Source organism: Schistocerca nitens, chromosome 3, assembly GCF_023898315.1.
Source record: "Schistocerca nitens isolate TAMUIC-IGC-003100 chromosome 3, iqSchNite1.1, whole genome shotgun sequence".
Classification (NCBI taxonomy): domain Eukaryota; kingdom Metazoa; phylum Arthropoda; class Insecta; order Orthoptera; family Acrididae; genus Schistocerca; species Schistocerca nitens.
In genome coordinates this window covers 530,591,360-530,603,122 of record NC_064616.1, presented here as the reverse complement: position 1 = coordinate 530,603,122, position 11,763 = coordinate 530,591,360, and positions in this window count along the sequence as shown.

Sequence of the window (11,763 nt, the reverse complement as noted above, 5' to 3'; positions counted from 1 at the left end):
TACGCCCTCGCTCAAAGTCCGTCAACTGCACATACGGTTCACGTCCACGCTGTCGCGGCATGCTACCAGTGTTAAAGACTGCGATGGAGCTCCGTATGCCACGGCAAACTGGCTGACACTGACGGCGGCGGTGCACAAATGCTGCGCAGCTAGCGCCATTCGACGGCCAACACCGCGGTTCCTGGTGTGTCCGCTGTGCCGTGCGTGTGATCATTGCTTGTACAGCCCTCTCGCAGTGTCCGGAGCAAGTATGGTGGGTCTGACACACCGGTGTCAATGTGTTCTTTTTTCCATTTCCAGGAGTGTATTTGAGTCGGCACATGACAAAGTTATCGACCCATAATCAATTATTCTTCTTGGTTTCGAAGTTTTTGGTACAAGAGTTATAATTCATTGTTCATTTTCGGAACATATTTGACTTCCTGTTTTCTGTTTCGTGAGCTCCGTGAATTCCGCTTTGATAACTAATCAGAAGAATTTGTAAAATTCATATGGCATGACTTCAATGCCCGGACTCCTATTTCATGGTAAGTGCTTCATAATATCTTCAATTTCTTCTTCTGGTATGGGCTCTGTCAACATATGACGTTTTCGTTTGGTGAGGGAAGTCGTTCAGTGTTGTAGTAAACCTCCCACCTTGCTATGATGTGATGGTTGTTCTACGAACAGTCTCCGGAAATGGTCCTTAACATCTTTCATATTAGCGGTGTCGTTCCCGTCGGAAGACGTCAGATTTCCGATATGTCACTATCTGCACAATTTCCGTTCTCTGTTGAGGTGATATATGTTCTGCTGTTCGTCTGGAATGTATCCCTCATCTTTACAAATGATTATTTTGCGTTCGAGTTCTTTTCCTGTAATTCTAGGTTCTTCTCCTTGAATTTCTTCAGTTTGCGAGATCGATCTTCTCCCTTATCCACTTTTCTTGGAGTTCTCGAACAATCACATAGTAATTTGTGGGTGTCCATCTTATTGCCTGGATGATGGACTTCAGCTGATGATATATATATGAGAAAAACTACCACCACAGCTGTATCTTGAGAATGTTTTTATTCTGTCACACGACTAATTTCGGCGGCATATTACCGCTATCCTCAGGCTCCACCACTGCCAAAAGAGTATTTAATATCCTTGACGCATTTACTGTGGGATCCTTGTTACTAGCATACGTGGGCCAGCTTTCATCAGGATCCTATAGCCGACACAGTGTTGTTTCCATTGCCAGCCAGGATTGGCATAGGAAACAACACGATGTCGAGTACAGCCTCCTGATGGACTGGCATTGAAAACAACACTATGTTGAGTATAGGCTCCTGATGAAAGCTAAACCCACTTGTGCTAGTAACAAGGATCCCACAGTAAATGAGCCAAGGAAATCAAATATTCTTTTGGCAATGGTGGGGCCTGAGGTCTCAAGATGGTGGTACTTTTTCTCATATAATCACATAATAGAATTCGATGTTTTTCCTTCTAGTGTCCTTTACGAATTCCAGGTTTCACCAGCTTATGGCACCATTCAGAAACCCTACTAAGGAACCAGTTCCGATGAACCTATGTTCAATAACATTCGCAGAATTCTGTTTTTGCCCACTCAACGTTTAGTAGATTGCAGTTTAACTTCCAGTATCCCTTTGGACCGAAGTAAGCCTTTTACTTTAACGACAACTGATGGTCGAGAAGCTGACGGGGATTATTTCCTAGTCCTGTACATCTATTACTGTTGTGGTATAAAATGTGTCCAATCTTGAGGCTAACAGTTTAGATATGTACATACACTATGTGATCAAAAGTATCGGGACACCTGGCTGAAAATAACTTACAAGTTTGTGGCGCCCTCCATCGGTAACGCTGGAATTCAATATGGTGTTGGCCCACTGTTAGCCTTGATGACAGCTTCCACACTCGCGCGCATTCGTTCAACCAGGTGCTGGAAGGTTTCTTGGGGAATGGCAGCCCATTCTTCACGCAGTGCTGCACTCAGGAGAGGTATCGAAGTCGGTCGGTGAGGCCTGGCACGAAGTCGGCGTTCCAAAGCATCCCAAAGGTGTCCTATCGGATTCAGGTCAGGATTCTGTGTAGGCCAGTCCATTACAGGGATGTTATTGTCGTGTAACCACTCCGCCACAGGCCGCGCATTATGAAGAGGTGATCGATCGTGTTGAAAGATGCAGTCGCCATCCCCGTATTGCTCTTCAACAGCGGGAAGCAAGAAGGTGCTTAAAACATCAATGTAGGCCTGTGCTGTGATAGTGCCACGCAGAACAACAAGGGGTGTAAGCCGCCTCCATGAAAAACACGACCACACCATAACACCACTGCCTTTGAATTTTACTGTTGGCACTACACACGCTGGCAGATGACGCTCACCAGGCATTTGCCATACCAACACCCTACCATCTGATCGTCAAATTGTGTACTGTGATTCGTCACTCGACACAACGTTTTTCCACTGTTCAGTCGTCCAGTGTTTACGCTCTTTACACCAAGCGAGGCGTCGTTTGACATTTACCGGCGTGATGTGTGGCTTATGAGCAGCCGCTCGAGCATGAAATTCAGGTTTTCTCACCTCCCGCCTAACTTTGATAGTAATTTCAGTGGATCCTGATGCAGTTTGGAATTCCTGTGTGATGGTCTGGATAGATGTCTGCGTATTACACATTAGGAACCTCTTCAATTGTCGGCGGTCTCTGTCAGTCAAGAGACGAGGTCGGCCTTTACGCTTTTGTGCTGTGTGTCCCTTCGCGTTTCCACTACACTATCACATCTGAAACAGTCGACCGAGGGATATTTAGGACTGTGGAATTCTCGCGTACAGACGTATGACACAAGTGACACCCAATCACCTGACCACGTTCAAAGTCAGCGCCGCATCTGCTCTCTCACGATGTCTAATGGCTGCTGAGGTCGCTGATATGGAGTACCTGGCAGTAGGTGGCAGCACAATGCACTTAATATGAAATACGTGTATTTTTGGGGGTGTCCGGATACTTTTGATCACATAGTGTATAATGGGATAGCGTTATGTCTAGTCGATCCATGACATCTATCCGTTTTAGTCCTTCAATCATGTTATTTAAGGGTCCGCAAATTGATGTTGATCCTGTTGTGTCTGCCAATTTTATAATACAATTAAGATCTCCGCTCATTATTATATCACCATTTGTTTGTCTCACAAAGTACGGAATAGTTTCACTAAAAACATTCTCCACTGATCCTGTTTTTCGTTACTGATGGGGTAAAAAGGTTTAATATTGTTATTTCATTCAGTTCGGCATTGATAACGCGACCGTCCAGCTGCTTTTCTAAGTTCTCTGATTCCAGTTCGGCTCTGGTTAAAACGCAGCAATCACTACTGCTAGAGCCGACATTGTTGAACATATAGTATTGTTGGTGTAGTTTCATCTTTTGGCAAGCTACTTCCTGAAGCTGGACAATGTCCACGTCACAGGTTTTTTAAGAAATTAACCAGAATCCTCGTCCTTTTTTCACTCGTTATTCCACAGATACTTTGCTTGATTTGAGTAAACGCCCTCCCATTCTCCAATGCAAGCTATTTGTCAGTTTTCATATCCATTGATATTCCCCTGCTTAATTGATTTGTACGGATTCATTACCAAGAGGTTCACTTTCCATTTCTCCTTTCCGGTTGTCTTGGTGTTCTCTTTGCGCATCTTTCTTATTTTTCCGACGAGCTTCTTTTAGAATTGGTTTGGCTTTTACTCTCGTTGCCATCTCAACAACTTGAGATTTTATAATCTTCTGGTGCTAATACTTCTCTCTGCTGCCTTAACTGTGTGCTTTGCAGATCGTGTGGTGACACTGAAAGCTGTTTCCGCACGATCTTCGCCTTTACTTTCGCGTTTACATGCTTCAGTCACAGCTGTTGTGGTTTCATTCAGCTGTTCTTGTGGCGTGTTGTTTCCTTCAGTGGTTGGTGTTTACTTTTATTGCTGTGGAAGGCTCAAGGGGCTCACCATGTGTCGTTGTCTGAACTGAAAAATACCTGTGTCCACGTGAGTTTCCATCCCCATCTCGGGTCCACCCTGTATTGTTGTACTTTTATCAGGCTTGTATTTCCTTGGTATCTATGCCGATTTCTCTTCAGAGTCTTCTTCGCAGCTCGTACTGCCATTTTCTAATGGCCGTTTCTTGTTCCTCTGATTTCGACGAGAAAAAGAGGGACGTTTATTTTCCATGTGTGTTTCGTTTTATCGCCCTTGAATTGAAATATCATCGACTCTGTAGCTATTTTTCTGATCAGTGGGTGCCGACTGGTCTTTATCGGTTTCATCCTGCTGATCGTTGTCTGATTTCTTGTGTACTTCATTTGTGGCTGGTCTCTTGTTCAAGGATGGGAACTCCCCTTCAACTAAACTATGGAATTGTTCAGTGAATTCCATGTGAGTACCCTCGGTGTTGCCCATTGCAATACTTGAAGAAATCAGTTCTTGTGCTTTCAATCTTGTCCGCTGTTGCAGATTATTTCGTGGAATAAATACGCGCCGTGGGCAGTTTTCTCGAAGATATCCCGGTTTATCGCACTCTTGACATCTGGGAGTTTGCCCACCATATGTTATGCTTACAGGAAATGTATTCGCAGTTGCAAGTATGGGCAGTCATCAGCGGTATAATGGAATGATGAGAATGAAAATTTGTGCCGGATCGGGACTCTAACCTGAATTTCCCGCTTATCGCGAGCGGTGACCTTACCATTGGGCTATCCGTGCACGACTCACGGCCAGACACAAACTTCCATACCTCGTCAACCATGTTACAACCTGTACTCGTAGAGCCATTGTGTATGTTACCATACGGGGGAGACATTTTACTTGAAAGTTTCTCGCCCGGTGTTGACGGATAAATACGATAACGTAGTGCCTGTGTTATTCCGAATTTCGATACAATGTTCCTTCGGACATACATAGGATATCGAACGTAAGAAACATTCATACAGATCTAATCCAACTGCAGCACTGAATCTAGTAGACAACTTTTGGAATTAGATAATTCGATGCTTTTGACCTGCCTGTAATTAAAAAATACTAGTATCAAGTCCTTGTTGTCTAGCTCTAGGTGAAGATTTAGCACTCGTATAGTTTCAGCGGTACTGACAGAATCATCACGATGACGGAATTCAAATTTGCTCTGGGTTTTCAGTTATATTCCATCTAACATAACAGAACTACGCAATTTAAGAAAAACACAGTATTTCTCATTGCTCATTGGAATGAACTTAGCACTATCACCACAAATATCAAAACTTTCATGGAGCCAATCATGAATTTCCAAAGTTGTAGGTTACACATGTCCTGTATTCTTGTCAAAGGCGAACCTCAAAAAATTTCTCATGATCGAATTCATGAAGATTATTTACAGGTACGAAGCGGAACATCCTCTTCACAAACAGTACACTAAGACGATGAAGACGATGAACAAGAAATAGCACTACTTACAAGTTCGGTGGCGTCGCAAGGAATGCAATAAACGCGTACCGTAACACTCGTTTATATAACCAGTCGGCTACAACACGGGGAGCCGCAACGCATGTCCACACAGGCTGAGCACTAGGCCTCGACTACTCCGTGAGCTGCGACGGCTGGTACGGTAGTGCTCCACTACGCTATTCGGACATAGTGGTCATGTCCGAAAGAACAGACACAACATATAAAAGCAAAATAAATATTTCTCTTAGCGAAACGTAGTTTTACGCTTTACTTAAACTTACATATAAAAACAAAATAAATATTTCTCTTAGCGAAACGTAGTTTTACGCTTTACTTAAACTTACCATAGACTGCAAGGCACACTTGCAATCGCTGTTAAAGAGAGAGATGACAGAGGAAAGTATATTGGATGATATGCTGTTGCATGCTGTGACGATTCGACGGTGCATATCTTCTGTCGTAATTGGGGCCTCTGATAGGCTATATCCGCTAGTGCTCGCCACAGAAAGAAACAAAGAGGAGTCAAATCAAGAGATCTGGCCAGCTACTGTGCTGCAGCATTCCGTCCTATCCAACGGTCGCGAAGCTTTTCGTTTAGTATTTACATTGCGACATGCGAAGAGTGAGCTGGGCATACATTGTGTAGGAACTGTCGCTTATGTGGTAATGCCTCTTCTACAAGAACAAATAGAATGTTCGTAATGAAGTGTGCATTTGTATTAACATCCCTGGGGCATAGTAAGATCCAACAATAGAATTTCCTATTACGCCGCACCATAGGTTTACGCTTTACGCTCGTTCTTGTTGTATCTGACGAAGCCAGTACGGATTTTCTGCTGCCAGGAGTGCATGTTACGTAAATTTGAACTACCGTGGTTCATAAACGTTATTTCGTAGGTAATGAGCTCGCGTTGGGAATATGTAGCGACATCTCCCAAGCGATTCAGAGCAAACTAACCAAATTCTATATGACTTCCGAAATCACGTCCTCCGAGTGCCTGATGTAGTGCCAGATGATAAGGATGGAATTTGTGTCTATGCTAGATGCGAATGGCTCTCCTCTAGCAGCTCCCGCATTACTTGGCAATAATTCTCGTGTCACCATTCGCCGTGTAAAAGTAGCATGTTTAACTTCTCCTGATTGATGTACATGTCAGCATAAAAGGAATGTTGAAGCCCAAATGACCTACCAACAGACGTTACAGTTCCTGCAAGTTCTGCAGTGCAGACAAGTAAACACTTGGAAGGTTTGATACAACGATGTAGCCTGGCATGAACGTGTTTACAACGCAATAGTCGATTCCGGCTGATTTGACATTCAATTTTAGAATATTTCTCGGACTCTTTCGCGAAGAGGTTCAACCTCAGAATCAAGGAGCATTACATCACTATACTCGTATTTTCAAGCCCTTTCGGATCCTGTTAAAAAAAGGCACGTCATTCTATACAAAAATTATACTTGCTTCAATATCTCGATCGATACAATAATTAAGACTTTATTACACGCCAAAGTACATGCCCTTTAGCTTACTATCATTTTTTGAAAGTCTCGTTTCGCTATCTGTAACCGTTCACGAAATAAAAGGGGTGTTATGTCTTACGTGGCTCACCCTGTAGAAGGGCTATACGAGGGAAATGTATTTTAAGGAACGTTATGGAAAGAAGAGATAACATAAGTGAAGAAGAGATGGGAGATAAGATACTGCGTGAAGAATTTGACAGAGCACTGAAATACCTCATTCGAAACAAGGGTCCGGGAGTACATAAAACTCCGTTAGAACTACTGATAGCCTAGGGAGACAAAAATCCTCCATCCGGTGAGCAAGATGTATGGGACAGACGAAATACCCTCAGACTTCAAGAAGAATATAATTATTCCAATTCCAAAGAAATCATGCGTTGACAGGTGGTGATACTTGATTATCAGTTTAATAAGCTAAAATTCCAAAACACTGACATGTATTACTTACGGTAAAACGGAAAAATGGATAGAAGCCGACCTCGGGGAAGATCAGTTTGGGTTCCGGAGAAATTTTGAAACACTCGAGGCCACACTGACCATACGAATTATTTTAGAAGATAGGCCAAGGAAACGCAAACCAACTATTACAGCTTTTGTAGATTTGGAGAAACCTTTCGGCAATGTCGACTAAAATAAACAACTTGAAATTCTGAATTTGGGTATAAAACAGGGAGCGAAAGATTGTATACAACTAGTACAGAAAACGGACGGCAGTTATAAGATTCGAAGTTCATGGAAGGGAGGTGGTGGTTCAGAAGGGAGTGAGACAGGGTTGTAGCATATCCCCGATTTTAGTCAGCTTGTAAATGGAGCATCCAGTAAAGGAAGCGAAACAAAAATCTGCAGAAACAGAAAAGGGTTTGGAAAATTTGTAAATTTGTGGTAAGTTCCTGTGGGATAAAAATTGCTGAGGTCATCGGTCCCTAGGCTTACACACTACTTCATCTAAGTTAAACTAACTTACGCTAAGGATAACACACACACCCATGCCCGAGTGAGGACTCGAGCCTCCGATGTGGGGAGCCGTGCGAACCGTGGCAAGACGCCCAGACCGCTTGGCTACCCCGCGTGGCAAACGGGCTTTGGAAGAACAAATGAACGGAATGCACAGTGTCTTGAAAAGAGGACAGAAACTGAACCTTAACATGAGCAAAATGATGGTAATGTAGTAGAGCTAAATCAGGTGATGCTGGTGGAATTAGATAAGGAAACGAGACGTAAAGTAGTAGATGAGTTTTGCCATGTTGTTGTTGTTGTGGTCTTCAGTCCTGAGACTGGTTTGATGCAGCTCTCCATGCTACTCTATCCTGTGCAAGCTTCTTCATCTCCCAGCACCTACTGCAACCTACATCCTTCTGAATCTGCTTAGTGTATTCATCTCTTGGTCTCCTTCTACGATTTTTACCCTCCACGCTGCCCTCCAATGCTAAATTTGTGATCCCTTGATGCCTCAAAACATGTCCTACCAACCGATCCCTTCTTCTAGTCAAGTTGTGCCACAAACTTCTCTTCTCCCCAATCCTATTCAATACCTCCTCATTAGTTACGTGATCTACCCACCTTATCTTCAGCATTCTTCTGTAGCACCACATTTCGAAAGCTTCTATTCTCTTCTTGTCCAAACTGGTTATCATCCATGTTTCACTTCCATACATGGCTACACTCCATACAAATACTTTCAGAAACGACTTCCTGACACTTAAATCTATACTAGATGTTAACAAATTTCTCTTCTTCAGAAACGATTTCCTTGCCATTGCCAGTCTACATTTTATATCCTCTCTACTTCGACCATCATCAGTTATTTTACTCCCTAAATAGCAAAACTCCTTTACTACTTTAAGTGTCTCATTTCCTAATCTAATCCCCTCAGCATCACCCGATTTAATTTGACTACATTCCATTATCCTCGTTTTGCTTTTGTTGATGTTCATCTTATATCCTCCTTTCAAGACACTGTCCATTCCGTTCAACTGCTCTTCCAAGTCCTTTGCTGTCTCTGACAGAATTACAATGTCATCGGCGAACCTCAAAGTTTTTACTTCTTCTCCATGAATTTTAATACCTAATCCGAATTTTTCTTTTGTTTCCTTTACTGCTTGCTCAATATACAGATTGAATAACATTGGGGAGAGGCTACAACCCTGTCTCACTCCTTTCCCAACCACTGCTTCCCTTTCATGCCCCTCGACTCTTATAACTGCCATCTGGTTTCTGTACAAATTGTAAATAGCCTTTCGCTGCTTGTATTTTACCCTTGCCACCTTCAGAATTTGAAAGAGAGTATTCCAGTTAACGTTGTCAAAAGCTTTCTCTAAGTCTAGAAATGCTAGAAACGTAGGTTTGCCTTTTCTTAATCTTTCTTCTAAGATAAGTCGTAAGGTTAGTATTGCCTCACGTGTTCCAACATTTCTACGGAATCCAAACTGATCTTCCCCGAGGTCCGCTTCTACCATATGGGCAGTAAAATATCTGTTGAGGACCAAAGCAGAGATGATACAAAATGTACACTGTCAGTGGTAATAAAGGCGTTTTGAAGAAGAGAAAGTTGTAATCTTCGGCTATAAATTTAAGTTTTCGGAGATGTTTTCTGAAGATGAAAATTTATGCTGAAGTCAAACGTTCATGATAGACAGTTGAAACAAGAAGAGAATAGAAGCTTTCGAAATGTGGTGCTACAGGAGACTGGTGAAGATTTGATGTGTAGATCACGTAATCAATGAGAAGATACTGATTAGAATTCGCGAGAAAAAAATGTGTGGTCTAAGCTGACTAAAGGAAAGGATCGGTCGATAGGACACATTCTGAAACATCAAGGAATCACTGATTTAAGAGGAAAATGTGGGGATAAAAATTATAGAGGGAGTACAAGAGATGAATACAGTAAGCAGATTCAAAATGATGTAGGTTGCAGTAGTTATTCGGAGATGGGGAGGCTTTTAAAGTAGTGTGGAGAGCTACAACTAACCAGTCTTTGGACTGCAGATCACAAAACAAAGTGTGTGTGTGTGTGTGTGTGTGTGTGTGTGTGTGTGTGTGTGTGCGTGCGTGCGTGTGTGCGTGAGCGCTCGCGCATAGATGCAGTGTTATTGGTTGAAACGAATATATATGCATTAAAAAAAAATTACCTCCGAACTTAGGGGGATTGGCGAGGGGAGGGGGAGTGGGTGGGGGAGATTCATGGTTACATAATGTGTTCAAGTTTTTGACAATGCCCCTGCTTATAAGTAACACACTCTAACACTTGCACTTTTCAAGGTCAAGTGGACGCCATCTTGGATTATGATGTCAATGGCATCGCATATTTCAACATCGCATTTTAGTACAAAGTTGCCTTGAGTCGCTATAGCCCCACTACTCTCATTAAACCAAAAAATACTACGAAACAGACACTTATGTGTAATTTAACACACTACCAAGCACTAAATATAATTTCGTGTGGCTCAATGTCCGAGTGCAAGTCTTTCAATTGAACACCAGTTCGACGACTTGTGTGTCCCTAATGTACCCCAGTTATCCAACTGCGGGAAGGAAATATTCAATTTAACGTGGAATCCAACCCACCTGTCGCTCCTGGCGACTCTTCTCATTACTGAGTGGTGAAGGTTGGATTAAAGAGAGACTAAAAAATTTCCGTGCTCCGACCAGGATTTCATCATGCGACCTCTCGGTTTCGAAGTACCCAGTTTACCACCAAACCAGGAGGCCGGTGCTAAGGCACTTAGGCACCTAGTGTTGATTATTGCCCATCAGGTTGCTGTCACATAAAGCTCAACGGGACACAGACCTGTCGATAATTTCATGTATGACTGACGAATATTGGCTTGTCTTAGTCCCATTGTTACTTCAAGCTTTTAATAACGGTTCGTAGATCTTTTTGTACGTTCAGAAATGATCGTTTCACAGTACACACATCAACTGTTTAAGTTAATACTGAAATAATAATGCTTGCACAGCACTGTGGCATGGTTAACATACAGATTTCGTCTGACAGCTCTATCGTTTACGGTTATTTGCTTTAGTTCATAATTAGTTATAAGTAACGGCAGTTTGCCGCTGAGATTAGTAGCCTCTTTTCCCTGTAGTCGCGTTAGCCAACGTTCGTTCTTGCATTTGAGTGGCAATTTACTTCGCTGTGAGTTTACAGTTAGCCACCTCCCGCTGGACTGAGTCATGCGCTCTTGTCTACTGGGTACGAGCGAGAGAGGGCAAAAAAAATGGTGCAAATGGCTCTGAGCACTATGGGACTTAACAGCTATGGTCATCAGTCCCCTAGAAATTAGAACTACTTAAACCTAACTAACCTAAGGACATCACACAACACCCAGCCATCACGAGGCAGAGAAAATCCCTGACCCCGCCGGGAATCGAACCCGGGAACCCGGGCGTAAGAGAGGGCACTAAAGCGCTGTGCTGCTCGTGTTCTTGGGTGAAACTCCGCCTATTGAGTTAAATATATCTTCATATGAGCTCTGTTAAAATTAACTTATAAAACAAAGTAGCAAGCAGGTGAGAGCTTTTTGAGGGAGCTATCACAGATTTGAAACCTAACTCTGGATGTTCACACCCGAAGTTGAGCCACTGTCATTCTGAATACGATTCCAGTTCTTCATCACTACACCACCTACCTCGGTAAGAGGTAAGCTATTATTAAAGAAAGATGTCATACAAACATATGGTGTAGTCTCAATGAACTGAAAATGTTTATAACTTTCAGGAACAGAAATAATTCGGTGGCAGCAAAATAACAGATAACTTATCGTCGTGTTATATTTACGAAACTCCGGCTACAGAAGC